Below are 21,933 nucleotides of genomic sequence, written 5' to 3'. Positions count from 1 at the left end.
AGCTTTTTAAATTCTTTTGCTGATAGATAAAGAAAATAATTTTCGTGCGCATGCCATTCGGAACTGAAAAAAGACAAGCTGTTCCAGCATGTCCTTTGAAACTGAGTAGATGGAGCAGTTCTGTTTTTATACTTAAATAAGTTCAGTATAACGTAGGAAAAGAGGCATAATAAAAGTAAGCAATTTCATACTGGTTGCAGTTAGTTTATTACCCTTGTTAATATTTTATATCATCAAGTTCAGGTTTCAAAGTTTTTCCTTTTGGAACACACACACACACACACCGACACACATATATATTTGTTTATTTTTTTATATAATAAATTTTTAAAATATATATATATATATTTAAATATTTATATAAATATATAATATATATATTTATATAAATTTATATTTATGGACTATATACAATATATATATATATTACCATATTTATATATATTAATTATAAATTATAATACATATTTTATATACCGTATATCACTAATTTATATACCGTTATATATTTATAAGATATATAGATTTAAATATATTTTTTTATTTATATATATATAGATATATATATATATATAAGTATATATATATATATATATATATACATACACACACATCCTTTATTTTATATATTATATATATATATATATATTTATATATATATATATATATATATTTATATATATATATAGATATATATATATATATATATATATCATATATTTGTAATAGATATATATATAATATATTATATAGATATATATATATATATATAGTATATATATATACATATATATATATATATATATTTCATTATATATATAATAACATATATAATGTATACAATTAATATAGTTGTTTTGTCCGTGCATGTAAATTGCTTATTTCTTAAACCAGTTTTACTTTGATGTCTTCAGGTTTATAAAAGGAAATAAATTCAGTTTTGTTAAATGAAGGAGAAATATATTTCGTGTTCGTTAGTATTAAAATTGGTGGAGAGACCTTGTAAAATTTGCGAATAATTTTTATTCATACGATACGCTCATGTTTATGGTATATAAAAGTATAAGAAGTATGATGAATACTATCCCTGTTCCATTGCAAACTAAGGGGATGGAGCTGTGAATTAATGTAGTATATATATAATACGTGTGTGTATATACATACATGTAATATATATGTGTATATATATATATATATATATATATTATATATATAAATATATATATATATATATATAAATGTTCGTTTGTTCAAAATCTTAAATCTCCGAAAGTTCTTTACCGATTGCTTTGAAATTTTGACACAACATTGCATTTGAATACGCGCGTTTTTATAATGGGGTTTCATCCTACCTCCCCCCTCCCCCTCCGAAGGGAGTGGGTGTGATAAGGGATTCCCTGAAACGGAGCGAGTTTTGCCTGAGAAACGTGGCTGGTTATGCCTTAGACATACTTTACAAATTTATCATACATAATTTCTGTATATACATGTGACTTATTATTTGGAAAAGAATACTAAAGGGTAAACATCAATGACATCAAAGTGGGTGGAGTTTTAGAAGGCGGTTGACAGAGAGAGAATGAGAGGGAGAGGAAGAAAGAGAGAGTGGATGGGGTGTTAGGGAGGAGAAAGAGGAAAAAAAGACAGAGAGAGAGAGAGAAGAGCGGGTGTTTGGGAAGAGAAAGAGAGAGAGAGTTGGTATTAGTGAGGAAGAGGGAAAGAGGCGGTGATTGTTGTAGAGAGTAAGAGGAAGGAGCGAGAGGGAAAGGAAGAGAGGGAGAGTAAAGGGGTATTAGGTAGGAAAAAGATGGAAAAAGTGAGTGAGTGTGTGTTACAAGAGAGACATACAGACAGAGAAGAGTGGTTGTTTGGGAGGAGGAGGAGGAGGGGGAGGAGGAGAGAGAGAGAGGAGAGAGTTGTATTAGTGAGAAGAAAGAGGGAAAGAGACAGTGATGGTTGGAGAGAGAAAGAGAGAGTAAGGGAAAGGAGCTTTCTCTTTTCTTTCTTTTCCATTTTACCAGCCTGAGCCACAGCAACGCTCTGAAAGTTCTTCACCGATTGCTTTGAAATTTTGACATAACAGCATTCGAATACACACATGTTTTTATAAAGGGGTTTCATCCTACCTCCCCCCCTCCAAAGGGGGTGGGGGTGAGAAGGGATTCCCTGAAACGGAGCTGGTTCTGCCCATGAAACGGGGCTGGTTATACCTGTAGACTTAGTTGCTTTACGAATTTATCATACATAATTTCTGTATACATATGCCTTATTTGGAAAAAAATACTATAGGTTAAACATCAATGACATCAAAGAGGGTGGAGTTTGAGAAGGGGGTTGACAGAGAGAAAATGAGACACAGAGGAAGTGAGAGAGAGTAGACGGGGTGTTAGGGAGAAGAGGAAAAAAGGCTGGAGGGTTTAGAGAGAGAGAGAGAGAGAGAAACAGAGACAGAGAAGAGCGGGTGTTTGGGAGGAGAGGGGGAGAGAGAGTTGGTATTAGTGAGAAGAAAGAGGGAAAGAGACAGTGATGGTTGGAGAGAGTAAGAGAAAGGAGCTTTTTCTTTCCTTTAACAATCTAACTAGACTGAGCCACAGCAACGTGCGGCTGGGTACAGCTAGTATACTATATGTAAGTGTTTACATAATAAAAATATGGAATGTTAGTCCATATATATAAAGTCTAAAACTAAAGAGGTCACCAGATTGCTTGCAGGAATGTGATCAAGGACTAGAGACGCTAAAGATGACGTATACAATAGTAGTAAGCTAAGATAACATGCCGTCACCTGTAGTCATTCAATTGTTTATAAACATTAGTCCAAGCTCCCTGCTTGAGACAACTACCCCGACCTATTATTCAAACGGCCTACGTGATCTGTAGCGTGTCTCATTCGATTGTGTGTTCGTATGAAACTATGTCATCTGATAGTATGTTCATATGTTCGAACTACTGTCTGTTCCTTCATAACTTGTAACAGAGATGGTAGACAGGCAGAAGAGAGTTAGCTATCGTCATTAGAAGACCTGTACCTCTTTACCTAAGCTTTATCATGTAGAGGAATAGGATTAGCCATCATCATTGGCAGAAGCGATCAAGCTATCGTCATAGAAGACTTGTACGATCATACCTGATCTTCATCATGTAAAACTTCAGAAGATTATACTATTTTTATACCTTGTGTTTTCTACAAGAACCTCACCGAACCATGAGTTTAACATCGTCGTAAGATGATACCGACTTCGTAAGTGATCTACAAAACCCCAGACACTCCATTGAAGATGGAAGTGCAATACCAACCGACTTAGCGTATAGATTATCGCTAGTCTACATTACCTCATAGGGCGCCTTATCATACAAGGCACAAGCCCTAATATTGGTGGCCAGCGGACCAGAAGAACTCTACAACGTCCTACGAAGAAAAAACCAGAATAATAAATCATGTATCATAAGAAGTCGACGACGACGAAAGCAGCAGATTCTTCAAGCAACCCTAGTATCATCATTAGTGAGCGACTTCAGAAAACAACAAGATTCGTCAAGCAACTTAGTATCATCGTTAGTGAATAACTAAGAAACAAAACGAACGTGTCCTTTCCTACGGCAACGGAAGCTTCGTCTCTCAATAGAATCATTCAAGAAAACATCGTTAGTAGCGTTTCCGGCACTGCAAGAAACAAACCGAACGCGTCTGCAGCATCGGATTTTCAAGGGCTCGAATCATCGAAACAACGCGCACGGGGAAACTGAAGCCAACCAGGTCGTCCGCTAAATAGAGAAGGAGGAACCAAGCCGTGTGTCCGTTATCGGAACCACCTTGACTTCCCACAAAAGCAGCTAAGTACAATTTTTTATTCATTTGGAGTAACTTTGAGTGTTTCCTTTACAGGTCGAATTTCGTTATTCCTGTGGCTGAAGTTACGAGACATTCTTAATCTTACTTTTTTACAGAAATTATCTACATCATTGAGATTTCGCTACTGCGAGTTTTTATCTTTGAGTGTCTGTTTCCAGAAGTTCTACTAAAATATCATAATCATATACTATGTTAATTTTATCATTTTGGGTGATTATTAATCCCTTACGTAACAAATCATATTAAACAGTGAATATGCGTTTTACGCAGTAGACGTCTGTATTTATACAGATGCATGGATAGGGTCGTTAAGCACCGTAGTGATTAGAAAACACACAAAACACAAGTGAACACACCCGTACAATCTATATAAATTAGAGGTAACACTATTTCGGGTCATGACAATAAATGCTCCTTTGCAAAGTCCCGATCGCAGTTTTAGCCTTGAGTTTTTTGAGTTATATAAAATATCGAACCTCAATGACTCAACTCAACTTTAAAAATATGGCTGGATTGCAAGGAATAACATGTCTGTAAAAAACTTTCATCAGGCTAAATGCGCTGACCAGGATCCCTCACTATTTCAAATTTTAGCAAAGAATGAAGTACAACAGTTAATATTGAATACAGTAGAGATAACTTGTCTTATTAGTAATCGCTCAGTTTCCTATAGTTCGTCATTCATTGCTTTATACGTAACCAGCAACTAATGCTAAAAACACACAATACGTTGCCGATGGTAATAAAGAGAAGGATCCTAATTATTACAAAAAGAAATAGAAACAGTAGCCTCCCCCTTTCCCCCAGAATCAAACAAGCAACTCGGTTTACTGTGTCACCTAGTCAAGCGTCAAGGTTAGTCAAAAACTGCCGAAGTGTTCAAAACATAGCAAATTCCACACAATAAGCGACTCTAGCAGAGTGGGGAAAAAGCGATGTTGGTTCATACCAATATCTCTTTGAATTAAAAAGGATTTTTCCTATGAAACACGACCGTATAAGTAATCAGAGCAGGTTTTCGTTTTAATTTTAATACATTAAGTTATAATAAATACTGGTGGATTAAGCCCAACTGTACGCGCCGTAAAAAATTAGAATATCTTGTTTTATTTCTTTAGTACACGCAATATCTTGTATTTACGGACTCACCGTCTGTTGTTCGAACTTCCCTAATGAGAAGTCCGGATAAGCGAGCGTTTACAGATACCTCTATAGTTATAAAAAACATTGATCTGTATCTAGTGTAATTGTAGATTCATCTAGGGGTATACAAAATATTATCTTACATCCTGCAAAATAAGGCGTGTTTATCAAAGGAAAATTCCTATAAACCTTCAAACATATTAAAATCCGTTTGAACAAAAATGAGACAGTTAATCAAATAATAACTTATATAAAGGAACTATACATTTGTCTCATAAATCGTAACATTGTTCAAATGACCCAACAGAATTCTCCCACAACCGCAGTCGTACTTTGCACGCAAAAATCTCGAGAAGCATGCACCCTCGAATGTCTTAGTGCGTGTAAAAAGACTTTGCTGGGAAATGAAATTTTTAATCCTTCCCGACACTCTGAATATAACGATTTCCGCGAACAAAGCCCTAAAAGTATACATATCGTGGATACGGAAGTTATAAATATCGCATTTTTTATTGTTGCTAGTTTTTAATCACGCCCAACCAGTCGTGGTGAATCTCTCTGATAATCTATCTAAAGTAATATCCGTAAAGTCATTCAAGGCAGAGGTGATTCAGCAAAATTTTTTTTTATCTTTCACCCTGAATAACGCCAGGAAGTTTCTCCACTAGCGAGTGATCTCTGGGAGAAAACCGATGTCATTGAAAACAAAATACGGTCTAAGGACAAACATAAAGCTATATACGTACCTTCGTGTAGAACCCCAATGAAATTTCAAAATAGAAATAAATGACGAAGTTGAAAAATGTTAGTAATAGGAGGTCATTAGGAAATCACATAGCCCATATAATTTTTCCCCTCAGACGTCATGCCATAAAAGATCGGACTTGGCGTATCTGCGTAGATTCTGTCGCTTAAACAAGGAAACGACTTCCGATAGTTTCCAGTGCGATGTACCGACGACATCTTATCTCTGTTAGGTTAGAATAATTTTTTTTTTTTCACAACTTGGACTTACTTAAAAGCTTTTACCAGATACCATTACCATTACCGTAAGTGATTGTACCTCATACACCGTTTTTTTTCAGCACACTCAGGGGACATTATCAATTTTTACGTATGCCTCCGGCTTACGTTGCACCCAATTACAATATAGTGTTTGGAGATTTTTAGGGGATACCCTACATGCCTATATGGATGATCTTGTAATCTTTTCTAATACCTTAGAAGTACATTCACATAAAGTAGAGCTAGTGCTACAGAGACAAAGACAAATAATCTCAGAGTAAAATATCTAAATGTGAGTTTTAAAAACCGAACATGTTATCTAGGTTTTATGTGTCTGGTCAAGGTCTTAAAGTAGTCCATGGTAAGGTGTCGGCTATTCATAACTTTCCGGTACTTATTAACGTAAAAGGGGGATACAGCACTTTTGCGCTGTAGTGGGTATTTACAATGGTATGTAAATATGTAACTCTTCAATGATGACAGCTCCTTTAACAGATCTTACGAAGAAGAGCGATATTATGGTCTGAAAAGCATCAACCAGGCGTTCGATATCTTAAAAGCGGGAAATGCAGCTTACCTAACTTAAAAATCCCTGATTTAAATAAGGAATTTTTTTTTTATTGCAACAGACGCCTCAGACCAAGGGGTAAGAGGGATACTACTTCAGTAATATGATAAACAGTTCTTCCCTATAGCTTTTTATTCACGTAAAACTAAAGCCCTCTGAAAGTAAATATGCAGTAATAGGCAAGGAAGGGCTAGGTATCTTTAACACTAGTACATTTTAAGTTCATAATCTATGGCTATCCTGATAAAGTCCTTACTGAACATGAGTCCTTTACCGAGTTTTCAAAGGCTTTAATCACAGTCCCAAAAGGAACTCGGTGACAAATGATCATTCAGGTTATTGGAGCCAAGATAAGATATCTACCTGGGAAAGAAATATCATAGCTGACGCATTATCCCGCAATCCCGCACCATACAGCAAAAAACCATTAATTATACTAAAAAATATAGAAACATCCGTACCTATTGTTAAAACCGTATCTAAACAAGAAAATTCCTTAACCCAAGAGATCGCGAGCATTGAATATCTGGGTTGGAGCGCAGAACTGTTACAAACTGAACAAAGCAAGAGTCAACAGACATAACCCAAACAATAAACACTTCGAAACGGAAACAGAGTCAGCAGCAATAAACACCAAACAACAAACACTTCGAAACGGAAACAGGGTCAGCGGCTAAGCATAAACAATACACACTTCGAGCAGAAACCCTAAAGCAAAAGTATATTTAAAGTATGTGTATCAGAATAATGTAATCCAAATGTAATATTATATGTAGGTCTGTGACGAGGTAAACCCGAAGAATACAGCAGATGACTAACGACCAGGTATTAGTAATAATCTCTTTCATACCAATCGTCATAAACTGGTTGCATTCCGTCATCCAGGGTTCCCTACTATGTCACAGAAAGCCAAATCACTATTTTACTGGCCTACAATGCTTACAGATATAAAAAGCACATAACTGATTGTAACACGTGTCATGAAGACAAGGACACACTAAGACACCTGTCAGTTTAGGAGCCTATCCTGTGCAAACAAAAATCAATCCTTGAAAGAATATACGTAGAATTATTAACAGAATTACGAGTCTGACGAGGGATAAACACTTCTTAGTGTTAATAGTTCCTTGACACGTTATATAGAATTAATAGCACTAAAACAACACCGCAATTGAGTGCGTTAGGAATATTTATGAGTGCTAAATCAGTGAATATGGAATTCAACACATAATAATCTGTGACTCGGGTGGTGTATATCAATAATAATCTCCTTAACACGTTGTGTGAATTCCTTTCCATTAAGAAAACCAATAATAATAATTTTTATCACCCAGAGTCATCGGTTTGGTAGAATAACGGAATAATTAAATAGGAAGTGTCAATGTCCTTACGAGTTACAACTCGTGATGTTGGATCCAACTGGGATTATAGCGGTTTTCGCGGTTTTAAATACCTTTATCAGTTATATCTTGTATCTATAGAATTTAATGCCGCAAGTAGCCTTATACGGTACGCCGCTAGAACACTTTTCCACATCATTCAAGCCAACCATTAATTTATCAAATATATATAAATAAATAAATATATATAAAGAAAAAAAAAAAAAAAAAAAAAATATGGATACAAGTGGAGTCAATATAATACACTCCGTAAGAAGTCGGAAGGGTTACAAATTATAATAAAAAAGGAATCACGATAAAATCAATAAGCAAAACGTAACCAAATATATATGCGTAAAGATTTGAACTCTAACTTAACGCTTTAGTAATGACAAATAAGCTAAAAGTTCAAACACTATCAAACCTACTGACATATTGTCTGTCCCGGTGATTTATATTCGTAGTCAATGAAAAAAAAAAAAATTAAATAAATAAATAAATAAATAAACTAATAATAAATAAAATAAATAAAATAAATAAAAGAGATTTTAAAGTCAGGAAGTCTAGAAGTGAAAATGTTATCTATGAAATAATCCTATATGAATCTTATACAGGGCTAATAATAATATATAGAATTTGTATGGAAACCTTTTTTCCATATATAGTTTGAATAAGGAATATTTATTTAACATAATGCCAACATGAAACTAATATATTGTTCAATTTTGGTACTGTTGTTTTTTTTTTCAGACATTCTTCTCATGCGGGTGGAGAATTAAAAACACTAAAATAAAAATCATTTGAAAATACTAAAGACGTATTCTCTTACAGCAAGTAACGTAACTCTTAGCTGGCTGAGAGCAATCTCCTGCCAAGTGACGACGTCATCATTGCCGTATCAGCATTTGTTCCTTTTAACCTCAATAATCTGCTTACACAGGCTTCATCTGTGTGTCGTCTCTGCTTGCAACAGCAGATTGACTGGAGAAAGGAATGCTTAGCCCGAACTTCTCATGGGCAAGGCAGACGTTTAGGGTACAAATGTCTATCCGTATGCGCAATGCAACTTTAGCTAAGGAGTAGCATCATTTTAAAAATTAATAACAAAATAAGCAAATAGAATTTCTATAACAACAAAATGAATTAATTTTTCTGAACCTCATAGACATTTAGAAGTATCAAGATATATATGTGAAATATTTACTTGCAACATTAGCCTATTACAATTCAAGTAAAACATTCATGGGAAAATGTCACATTTTCTTGAAAAACCCAAAGTTTATTTAGAAATTAGTTACATAGTGGGTTTTTTTCGTTGCATCTCCTACCTATTAATAATGTTTTTAAAAATTAACCTCAGAGGATGCGCACGAGAAATTGAATATGAAACTTTTGTTAGGGCACATAGAATCATGATTAATATTCTCTTGGACTCTTATGCTGCCTGGCATCTTACAAATAGCTCCCATTTTCCGCTTCTTTGTCTAGTAACTTACTACCAGTAATATCGAATTTTCTTTGAGATTCGTATTGATATCTATTTATTTTTTATAATTATGGATATTTTTACGAGTCATCATAGACCTGGATAGGTTCACTCATTGTTAATGCCATGGATAAAAAGTTTGTACAGCGGACTCTTCTGAATTCCAAAATATCAGCGAATTCATGTGGGTTAGTCTGGTCTAAATGGCTCTCTCCCCTCCCCTGTATTTGGATGTCGTCTGAATTTACTTTGCCCTTGTGACAAGTATAATTTCACTTGCAGGCTGATTAATGGAACCTGTTACAGTATCCTGCAGTACGAGAGTTTCACATAGCAACTTCAAAAAAATCGTTCGTCGCTGCGGATGACTACAGTCAAGTAACAACCGCCTACAATGTGAAGGAATTTCATGGACTTCTTCGACCGACACCGGTTTTATCTCGTCGTTAATCTCGTTTTAATGCGGAATGCTCCGGTGGCTGTGGAAATCGACTACAAAAAGGGACATACTTCCGACAATTACGACCCGAAGATATTTCAACTCTACTTTGCTGGCGAAGGACTCGTACTGGGATGATCTATTCATCGCGAACGTAATCGTGTAGCTTAGGATGCAGAGAATAAGTATGAGCGCAAAATAGAACGTTGGACCCGCCCAGGCAAATTTTCCCCTTGTTTTAACCATTGAAAAAGGCCGTTTCAATTGGCATAGGTGGTTGTCTGGAACTGTGTAATGGACGAAAAGGTTGTTCGAAAGCTAGTTAAAAGTGAAGTAGTATAACCTCGGTCATGTATCCTATATATATGAAGTGTCATGTATCCTATATATATAAAGTATTCATGTATCCTATATATAATTGATCATAAATAAAAACAGAGTCGAAATATATCTTTGCGTGTACGCAATAGGAATCTCTTATATAAATGATCATAAATAACAGATCTAAATATATCTTTGCGTGTACGCAGTAGGAATCTATTTAAAGTGCACATATATTAATCATAATTATATGAATCATATACCAATGTATAACAAATCAGGTAGCCTATAATCAATCTGTTACCTTTATCTTCCCAATATCTGCAGTTATATATGAGTTAGTATATTGATTAATGAATCAGAAATCAACGAATCAATCAGCATAAACATTAATAATTTTATCAATTCATATATGATATTTTTTTATCAGTTAAAATATGATTTTTATCATGTTAATCTTCATTCTATGCAATTATCAGAGTACATTAGTATTTTCTGTAGCATAAGTATCTTAAAGAGATGAAGAAAAACTGTATCATTATATATATCATGTGATCACTATTATTTCCCAACCATCATTGTTTTTATATTTTATTACTTGAATCAATTCATGTACACAATGAATTTTTATTTACTTATATATATATATATTCACATAGTGTCTGTATCACACCTATAAGTCAGATGCAAGTCAAGTTTGAGTAATATTCAGTAGCTGGTTTTGGTAGCTGACCGAGCTAATGTAAGTGTTTACATAATAAAAATATGGAATGTTAGTCCATATATATAAAAGTCTAAACTAAAGAGGTCAAACCAGATTTGCTTGCAGAATGTGATCAGACTAGAGACGCTAAAGATGACGTATACAATAAGTATGTAAGCTAAGATAACATGCCGTCACCTGTAGTCATTCAATTGTTTATAAACATTAGTCCAAGCTCCCTGCTTGAGACAACTACCCCGACCTATTATTCAAACGGCCTACGTGATCTGTAGCGTGTCTCATTCGATTGTGTGTTCGTATGAAACTATGTCATCTGATAGTATGTTCATATGTTCGAACTACTGTCTGTTCCTTCATAACTTGTAACAGAGATGGTAGACAGGGTAGGCACAGAGAGTTAGCTATCGTCATTAGAAGACCTGTACCTCTTTACCTAAAGCTTTATCATGTAGAGGAATAGGATATTAGCCATCATCATTGGCAGAAGCGATCAAGCTATCGTCATAGAAGACCTTGTAGATCATGACCTGATCTTCCTCATGATAAAACATTCAGAAAGGATATACTATTTTTTATACGCTTGTGTTTTTCTACAAGAACCGTCACTCGTGACACCAGAGTAGTTATGAACAGACATCGTCTGTAGGGTGGAGTTTGAGAAGGGGGTTGACAGGAGAGAAAATGAGACACAGAGGAAGTGAGAGAGAGTAGACGGGGTGTTAGGGAGAAGAGGAAAAAAGGCTGGAGGGTTTAGAGAGAGAGAGAGAGAGAGAGAAACAGAGACAGAGAGGAAGAGCGGGTGTTTGGAGGAGGGGGAGGGAGAGAGTTGTTATATTGTGAGAAGAAAGAGGGAAAGAGACAGTGATGGTTGGAGAGAGTAAGAGAAAGGAGCTTTCTTCTTTCCTTTAAACAATCTAACTAGACTGAGCCACAGCAACGTGCCGGTCTGGGTATCAGCTAAGCTATACAAAATATATATATAGTATATATATATAATATAGGTATATGTTTGCATGCCAGCCGCAGTGTTTTTGGGTCCAAGGCTTAGGATTTGCAGTTGGTGTAAATAGATCAATGACTATAGGCTCAATTAGGCTGCCTTTGCAGCAGAAAACTTTATTGGTGACTACGAGCGACCAACAAAAGGCGGGGGGAAGGGGGGGGGCAAGCAAAGAGAAAAGTTAAAGTATTGCTTTGAAAAGTATACCAAATTGGTTCAAAGAAGCACCATGCGTCCACTAAGATGAAGTATAATTTCACTAAAATTGCAAAAATATTACAAGGTTTTTTATAGAACCCTATATCACCATTGCTTGACTCACAGGTAGACAGTGAGAGTTGTAATGACCAAAGCTAAGAGGTTGCAAGGATTTACTTCACTCGAGGCGCAAGCGCAAAGGCAAAACTATAAAATTCGCACTCTGTTTCAAGCAAATATTACTTGATTGTTTGCTGCCAGTGACTATATCACTTCAGTTAGTAACAGGAATAAGTATGTCTCTACAATAAAGGTCACTGTTCACAGGAATCGACTTTGGGAGACAAAATTCGAATGTGAAGTTGAGGGTCTAGGTATTGAGTCAGTGGACTTGACTTTCGTTGAAAAATGAGCTAGTAGAAGTGGTCATCGAGGAAACGTTTATGTTTTTGCTTCAGATGAAGGGAGTAGGCAGGGCGTGACTGAAATGGCTGGTCACACAGGAGCCATGATGACTTGCGTTGTTGTGAGGTTTAGTGTGGAACCTAGTCCGGGTTATGAGTTCAAAATGGAAGGGCTTATAGGCTTCTTGCTTAAGGCAAAGCATTGGACCTGATGAGTCTCTCTCAACTCTTTATGGACAGGTTGGTTCAGACATAGGGTATCATGACAGAGCCTCCTGCATTACTACTACTGTGCTACTGAATTCTGAGGGCAATCCTGGGTACTTACATCCCCGTTTACAGCCACTATCTTGGATCGTTTCCGATTGGCGGCATCTAATGTCTTATCTTCAAAGGAGGACCCTCTTAATCCTCGGGTAGTGCTGGAAGCGAACAGTATTTCTAGACAGAAATGTGTCTTCACTGTCTACAACAAAGAAGGGTGTCGTAAGGGAGAGTAAGCCCAGAGCGGAGGTATTAGTGAGGATATCGTGACCATAAGGGAATTAATTGGCACAATAGGATGAGGAGTGGTGTGGAAATTGAATCTCTCCCCCTTTTCCATGTGTTGTGACCTAATGCAGATGGCCTGCTAGCTGTCTGGCTTGAGGTGGTAATGACAGCTAGAGGTCGTTAAAGGTGATTATATGGAATTGGACAAGGAGTTTAACAATAGGCTTAAGGGATGGTCAGCTTCTTGGTCTCGTCTGAAGGACATCATTAAGGGTGATACATGTGTTCTCAAAGGTTCCGCGATCTGCGCTAATGCTATTAGTTCAAGAATCCTTAGGGAAATTTCCAGGAGTGTCCTAATGTCACGCTATTGTATTCGCTATGACTTGAGAAAGAAATTTTGAGAGCTGGAAAAGTGAGAACTTTACAGCAAGCTAGTCGAATCTAATCTGATTTATAATGACATTAAGTTGTCTTCCCATAGTGAGCAAGATTTTAGGAGTGTTTGATATTTATTTGCCAGCGTGATGAATTAGAGCTTATTTTCCCTGGTACCAATTGTGGCACTCCTATCTAAGAGTAAAAGCAGCCCTGGGCAAAGCATCTGAATTTGAGCTGCAAAACAACCCTCTGCTGTTCCCTTTTTACTCTAGTCGTACTTCTTTTATTGGAGACATTAAATATTAGTCGAAAATGTAAGCAGCATGAAGTGAGCATGCAATATATATGTATATATAAGTATATATATATATATATATATATATATATATATATATATATTATATATATATATATATATATATATAAAGTATAGATGTCTACATAGCCGGTGTTTTCTTTCATAGTTTCATTGTGATAAATTGTCATAGAAGTAGTGAGGTATCATGGCAGCTGGGAAGATGATTTGCAAAGGATCTCTGTTATAGCAAATATGCGTATTGGGATGACTTGATGGTTCATTCCGGTAATGGTTTCGACAAGTTTTGACTCTAAAAAGCAAGTTATTTTACTCATCAAATGTTATAAAGTTTAACGGCAGGATTGTACAAGTTTCAGATGTACTGGGAGAAAATCTCAGATTGAAAGGAATGCGTTATGCCAGTGCTTTTGGATAATTATTATTGTTTCTATGTATAAATTAATTAATGATTATGGTGTTGAGTTATTTGTTATAAATACTAAAATTGAACAGAAATAGAACGGGAAAATGATGTTTATGAAACTAAAAATGGAATATGAACATTTGAACAAATTGAAAACCGTTAGCTTTTGACCCGTCTCCTTTTTCTGCGAACCCTCCCCCCACCCCCCACCCCTTTTTTTCACATGGAACGACGCAGTTGAGGAGTTTGGTATTCCTGGAAAAGAAACGTTTTGTTGGAAGATTGATTAGGTAAGGAAAAGGTAAAACTTGAAATCAAGAGAAGAATTATGTTCAGGTTTCAGTGTTATTTTTTTGTCTTTTCCCTACCCGCAACAAAATTCTATGCTTCGTAATTCGATATTTTTGGTAAAGGTAAATAAAAGCCTACAAAAACAATAACGGCTGGTTAAAGCTATTCAGACCCCGTACTCTACAACCAGTAACAGGGAAGAGGCATGATAATTTACAACGTACCTTAATGGTGTATTATCAATAATAATTTTTTTGACTGTCATATTCATAACCGGCGAATAATGTGCACGATTATGATAATAGATTTATTTTCAGAACATCAGATATCGGCAACATTCGTATTTTTTCAAAATAAGTGTCTCGGAATAGTCGCGAAAAACTAAGACTGCTCGTTTGCGATTGGCAAAAGAAGATTATTGGCCCGCCGCCATGTTTCATGTTCTGTTCCTGCCAGTTCCTGGTTCTTGCGTAGGATGCGACGTACGATGTCTTCTTGCTTCTTGACTCGCTCCTTATCCTTCAACGGAAGAATCAGTACTCCATTTTTCTTAATTTGAATTCTCTTGGACACGGCTTTCCCATTAAAGCCCATTACAATGCATATGTCGTTTCTTGACTCATTTCATCATTATGTTCCTTAAAGTTTTTTTTTTTTTTTCTTCACATGTCCCCTCTCTTGGTACTTGTTTCGCTTCCTTGGTAGGAAAGGAAATGTAGGTTAAAACAGAGGAATAATTTGGTCGTTTCTATTTGCTTGCGTTTGTTATGATACTTGTTTGCAGATGAAAAATCAAATCCTCTGCAAGAGCCTTTGGTCTGAATCGTTTAATGAGTAGATTTGATTGGCAGTAATTTAGTAAAGTATCTTAAAAACAAATGAAAACTATCTTTGAATGAGGGTTACTATTCTCATTAAAAATTAATTGGAAAATATGAAAAAAATGTTACAATTATGAATGTTAGGATATCACTTATTATTGTTCAGAATCTGAACCTTATTCATATTGACTTCCAAAGAATGTGGTGCTCATTAATAAGAACTAAGGTGAGGTAAGGAGAAATAGAGAAAGAGGAAGTCTGGCTTATTAAAAAAGAAAAACAAATTGAGTAGATAGAGATGTATTAAAATACGAGGAGAATAGTATTAAGGTAGTAGTGCATTGCATCCTCGCTTTGAAGTTCCAAGGAGGAAGAGAGCAAAAAGTACATCCTTTTTGAAACTTTTTTTTTTTTTTTTCCATCTTATCCTTAAAGACGAAAAATGTGTACCCATTTTTCTCCTTGGATTCTTCTTTTCTTTTTATCTACCTTTTTAACGAAAAGGGATTTTACTTAGAAATATACTGTTTGAAGCCGTGTTGTGTGTGCTTCCCAGCAGTCCCCATCACCTGAATGAAATACTGTATTTACCATTAAATATTGACCGTATATATCGAATAGGTTTGTTTGTTGAAATTCCGGTAAGCGAGAAGAGTGTAAAGGACTATCGTGACTATATTACAAATGCTGTATATTGCATCGTCCATTCAAGTGCATAACTTATATTGACGTGGTGTGGGTGACGAGGAATAGCGAGAAAAAAAAAATAGAAATGGATGAATGAAAGTGATGGTGTAGTTTTTATTTGAATGGGCGGTTAAAAAATGTTTGGTGTCAGTCATTTTTATTTCGGTGATAAGAGAGAACAAAATTTTATTTGCCTGTTCCAATATTCAGAATAACTATTAAATTGTAGACATATTCCTGTGCGTTAATATCATCCTATATTTAAACATGAAGGTAGAAATTTTGTTTTTTATTTTCAGAATAGGATTTTTTTTTTTTTTTACGAAATTCCAAGATAGGAAACTTTTGCATGTTTTCGATTTCTTAGAATAGTTTTAGAAAATGGCGTTATGAAGCACTGTCACATAATTTTTTACTAGCATACTAAGCACTGCAATATTTCATCACATTAAAGAACTTGTCATTAACTTTTACCTGATACTGCAGACCAAACATATAATATATCAGTTCTGACTGTCAGAACTTACAGTCGTTCAGACGCAGTGTTCTCATCTTCATAAAGGAATGTTTGAATACTGCTGACCGTTTGGCTTAACAGTTAATCACGTAGCCTTTCAATACTGCTACCCGCCCGTCGGGGTGGGGGATTTGTGGGGTGGAGTTAGTGCCGTCAGTGCACCTCATGCTGTGCACTTTAGGCATTGCTTTCTTTCAGCCTCTTAACTGCCACACCTTTCATTCCCTTTACCTCCGTTTATATTCTCTCTCTTCCATCTAACTCTCCTCCCTTTCCTAACTGTTGATTCGTATTGCATTTGCGTGGTTTTCCTCCTGTTACACCTTTTAAAACCTTTTGATGTCCATTTCTGTTTCAGCGCTGAATGACCCCATGGGTCCCATAGCTTGACCTTTTGCCTAAATTCTCTATTCTATTCGATTTTAATACTGCCTCCCAAAGGGTGATTATAACGTATTTTGCGACTTCTTTCCTGCCAATGAAGGTTTTTGAAGTTGAATCCTTTGTTAAAGAAATAACTTAATTTTCAAACTCCCTTTTTACATTGTTTAAAAAAATTGACTGGTTATACTTTGCTGTTATTAATTGTTATTAAAAACCTTCAGTAAAATAATTGTATTAAGAGCAAACATTTTCTGTACCCCCTGGAATCATGATATACCATTAAATGTGTAGCATGACTACCTAAGTTAATATAAAAGATCTTCTGCTTTCTGTAAAATGAATAATTTCCCACTTCAATAAATATCAACTTAAAATGCAATGTATGGAAGCTGTTATAGGAGGCAATTATGTCTTGTGTATGCCATTTTGTGATATATCTATGCAACGGGCAAATGTGGTAGATGTTAATAACTGTCTAGATTATAACTGAGGTGCGTAAAGTTTTATTCTCGAATCTTATTTGCATGATATAAACAAACTCTAAAAAATATGTTTGAGATTTGAATTCATGGTTACCAATTGTACTGTCTTGCAATTTCCAGAATAACGATGGTTGGTGTCATCAGAGAAACCGCTCCCCCCCCAAAAAAAAAAAAAATTGGGGGCCATTCCTGAACTGTATTTGCATCCTTCTTTGAAGGCATAAGGAAAGTTATTCAACTCAAAAAATCCCCCCCCCCCCCCCCCCCTCTGGTAACACTTTACCAACAGAATATCTCAAATGAGCTCGAGTTGTAAAGTTTGTGAAATGAAAGGAAGATTAGTTTTTCCACTTACCACGTTACAGACAGCCTACCTTTATGATTTAAAGCCACACAAAGATGATAAAAAAAATTAAGTTAACCAAAACTCTCTCTCTCTCTCTCTCGATTGAACTAACAATATCATCTCAAGTATATTTTGTTTACAAGTTGCGGTACCCGAAGGGATAAGTCTTTCTCTCTCTCTCTCTCTCTCTCTCTCTCTCTCTCTCTCTCTCTCTCTCTCTCGAACTAGCAGTATCATCTCTAGTATATTTTGTTTACAAGTTGCGGTACCCTAAGGGATACGTCTCTATAATTTCTGTCCTAAAGTCCAAAAGGCGCAGATTCTATCATGGGCTGGGTTGTTGCATTTGACACATTATAATTCCCTTTAGGTGGAAGTTGTCCCCGATGTGAAGGGAATTCGTTGTTGACATGTGTGTGAACTTCCAAAAATTTTTGTGAGTACTTGTGAAATTGATTCAGGGAAGAGACTATACTTCATCCATCACCACTTATGGGAATTGACTTCGCTTGTTGGTAAAATTATCTCGCGTATGTTAAGTATTTTGCGTCATATGGCATAAGTAGCAAAATTGTTGAAGCTTAAGAAAAAGTTATCATTTTCGAGACTTGTACAAGGTCCAAATAAAAGCGAGCGTTGAATCGTTTATATTGAAATGCGGGGAGTGTGAGAGGGTTTGATCGTGAATTATCTTCGAGAGGAAAGAAATGCTGCCTCGGAATGCCTCGCGTTCCCATGGGAATCGTGCTTTTGGGCTCGGCTTGGATGAAAGCATTGTAGATGTTTAGTTTTGTTCCTCTCTCAGCTTTACAAGGTTATACAGTCGTTAGCCATTTAACATTCGGCTGATAACCATCTGTTAAACCTAGCTAGTTGGTGATGCAGTAGATTGCTCAGTGATAGGTATTAATGTATATATATATATATATATATATATATATAATATATATATATAATATATATATATATATATCTATATATATAAATATATATATATAATATATATCTATAGATATATATAACATTGAAAGGCAGTCTAATGACTTTTTCTAGGCCATACCCTAAGAAAATAAGGTAACGGATAATTACTGAAAGATTGTGCTTAACCACTTACTAGTAGTAAGCCAGCCTCATAACCTGTGGCGGCCGCATTCGGGCGTTGTGTAACCATTATTTAGAAATACCAGAACCACCCATTAATGTTGGTTTTCTATGAAGTAAGAATCATTCAGGTTTATAGAAAACGGTTGACGCCCTCACATTCTTGGATAAGAATGTAATGAAAAGTATATTCTTCTTCCCAGCTTTAACCCATTTTTATATGGGGTCGCCGTTGTGAATGAGTCGTTTCCATCGATTTCTGTCCTGCGCATCGTTCTCGTTAATACCTTTCCATAACATGTCTTCCCCTACACAATACGCCATCTCTTTCTTGGTCTTCCCTTCTTCCTTCTACCCTTCACTTCCATTTCCATCGGATGTCTTCCAACAAAATGTTCCTCTCTTCGTAGCAGGTGTCCATACCATCGAGGCCTTCCCTCTTTTATTTTCTTTGATATTTCATCTACCTTTGTCGATCCTCTTATAAAATCAATTCTAATCCTATCTTCCCTTGTTACTCCCGACATCCATCTCGATATTCTCATTTCTGCTACATGCATCTTCTCTGTTTTCCTCATACTTGCTGTTTCTGTTCCATATAACATTGCTGGTCTGACCACCGTCCTATGAATCTTTCCCTTCAATTTCAGAGGAACCTTCTTGTCACAGAGGACCCCTGGTGCAGATCTCCAGTTATTCCATTCTGCCTGAATGTCATGAAAAGTATATATAATCTGGAAACAAAATACACTCACACACACACACACACACTATATATATATATATATATATATATATATATATATATTATATATATATATATATATATATATATATATATATATATATTGAACGTGGGCGAGCGCGCGCACATGCCCCATTTGTTGTGGTTTGCTCCCAGGATGACAACGCATTAAGCTGGCAATCTCATCCTTAAAGAACGCCTTATAAGATAAAATTACGTTGATTTATAGTAAATAAAGAGAATCTTCGTTGTTGTGTAAGCTTAGACATGAAAGTTGTCTGTTTATTCGTATAAAGGTTTGGTGAGAATGAAAGTACAGAAGCTTTGGTAATTTGAAGTATGTTTAATTTCAGTAATGCAGAAAAATGCCTGTTCTTTGATTTGTTGGCTGTGCCTGCATTGGTCGTGACACAGAAATGATCTCGGAAGAAAGTAATAAGAAAGTAATTTAATTATCTGAATAATCACGAATTTCTTTGAAATATGTATGTGATAAAGCTGCATTGTTTACGTTGTGAATTATTTTTAAAACTACGTATCAGTACCTTTCCAAACCATTCGAAGGCCTTATATATGTTCTCACATGATTAAAAACTTCCTCGAAGGCCAAAATAGTGTGTATTAGTCGTTCCGTTTTGAAATAGGCAATTGGTTAAAGCTTGTCAGAAATTTCTGATATTTGAATTTTTCACTGATATATATAATTTAGAGAAACTTCGTTCTTTAACTAATTTATAGCCATCCTATTAATTTGTATTCTGGAGCAATTTTGCGCCAGTGACCCTAATGTCTAAAGTCTTTGTTCTTTAAATTAATCCCCAGGTAGGCTTATCTTCCTGCCAGGAAGGGACACTTAAAGCTCATCCCTTTTTGTATGAAGTTCAAGGATTTATAAGTATATATATAGTTGCATACACATTGAAACACTCGCACGAATTACGCATGCGTGTCCATGAACGGGTTTCTTTGGTACAGACGATATTAAATGCATAAGCACGGTGTAATGATTTCTTTAATTAGGATTTTTAAAAGTTTCAAGTTTCTTACGAAAAGTATTTCATGGGTTCATTTTTTCTCTCTTGGTGGCGGATTTGAATATTGACTGATGGACATGGGCGCACGCGGCATATTTTCCAAGAGGGGGGTAAATTTATATATATATATATATATATATACATATATTATATCTGATTTGAATTCAGCTGAACAGTATATGGAATTACTGAAAAAAAAGTTAATTGAACATTGTATTTTTTCTTTATCACACCTCGCTTCACTCAAATTATTGGCATCACAGTTCCTCAGGATATTGAACTGGACTTCATTGGCAGGTTATAGTGTGTGTGTGTGTGTTGGATAGTGGCACAGCTATTTCTTTTCATTCGTGATGCGTTTGTGGCTTGTTCTTTGTGATAATAGATTATGAGTTAATTATCGACATTTTTCCCATTTATTAAATAAATAAATGAACTAACAAAGATGTGGTGATTTGGGAGCCTCCTGATAAATGATCTTGTGCAATGAATGATGAAATTGTTAACAAAATTAAACAAGTAAATAGAGGTTTCTGTACAGCGTATAATACTGTATGAAACAGCTACGGCCCGGCGGTGGATATAGCGGTGCTAGAGGCACGATCAGTGCTTACTTTAACCTTAAATACAATAAAAGCTACTGGGGCTAAAGGGCTGCAATTTGTTATGTTTAATTATTGGAGGGTGGATGCTCAACATAACAATTTGCAGCCCTCTAGTCTTGGTAGTTTTTAAGATCTAAGGGCGGACAGGAAAAGAGCGGACGGACAGACAAACAGCCATCTCAATCATTTCCTTTTACAGAAACCTAAAATCACTGCTATCTTGTTCTTAGGGTTATTTGACTTTATTAATAGTGAATCATAGAATAGGCTCTCGAGGTGGACAGTTAAATACGATTATCCAGCTAGGTCAAAATAGAAAAATGTCGAAAGAAAGTGTAATGAAATAATGGCCGTAAATAGGCCTGAACTAATCCCCCACGAAGTAATAGCCCACGTAAAGGGAAAGTTATAGGGAGCTGAGATAAAACAAGTGGAGAGAATTAAATAAAGTTTATAGGTGGGAATCCGAACTTTCATACTGGCACATTATTTTTTGAGGATAGTTCCTGACGCTTTATTTATTGAGCATGTTTTCCGGCGTTTTATTTATTGATGTTTCCCGACGTTTTATTTATTGAGGATATTTCTCGACGTTTTATTTATTGAGGATGTTTTCCGACTTTTTATTTATTGAGGATGTTTTCCGACTTTTTATTTATTTAGGATGTTTTCCGACATTTTATTTATTGAGGATGTTTCCCAGCGTTTTATTTATTTAGGATGTTTTCCGACATTTTATTTACTGAGGATGTTTCCCAGCGTTTTATTTATAGAGGATGTTTTCCGACGTTCTCATTTTTGAAGA

Source organism: Macrobrachium nipponense, chromosome 35, assembly GCF_015104395.2.
Source record: "Macrobrachium nipponense isolate FS-2020 chromosome 35, ASM1510439v2, whole genome shotgun sequence".
Taxonomy (NCBI): Eukaryota; Metazoa; Arthropoda; class Malacostraca; order Decapoda; family Palaemonidae; genus Macrobrachium; species Macrobrachium nipponense.
The sequence above is the reverse complement of the archived record's forward strand: the minus strand, read 5'-3'. Positions refer to the sequence as shown.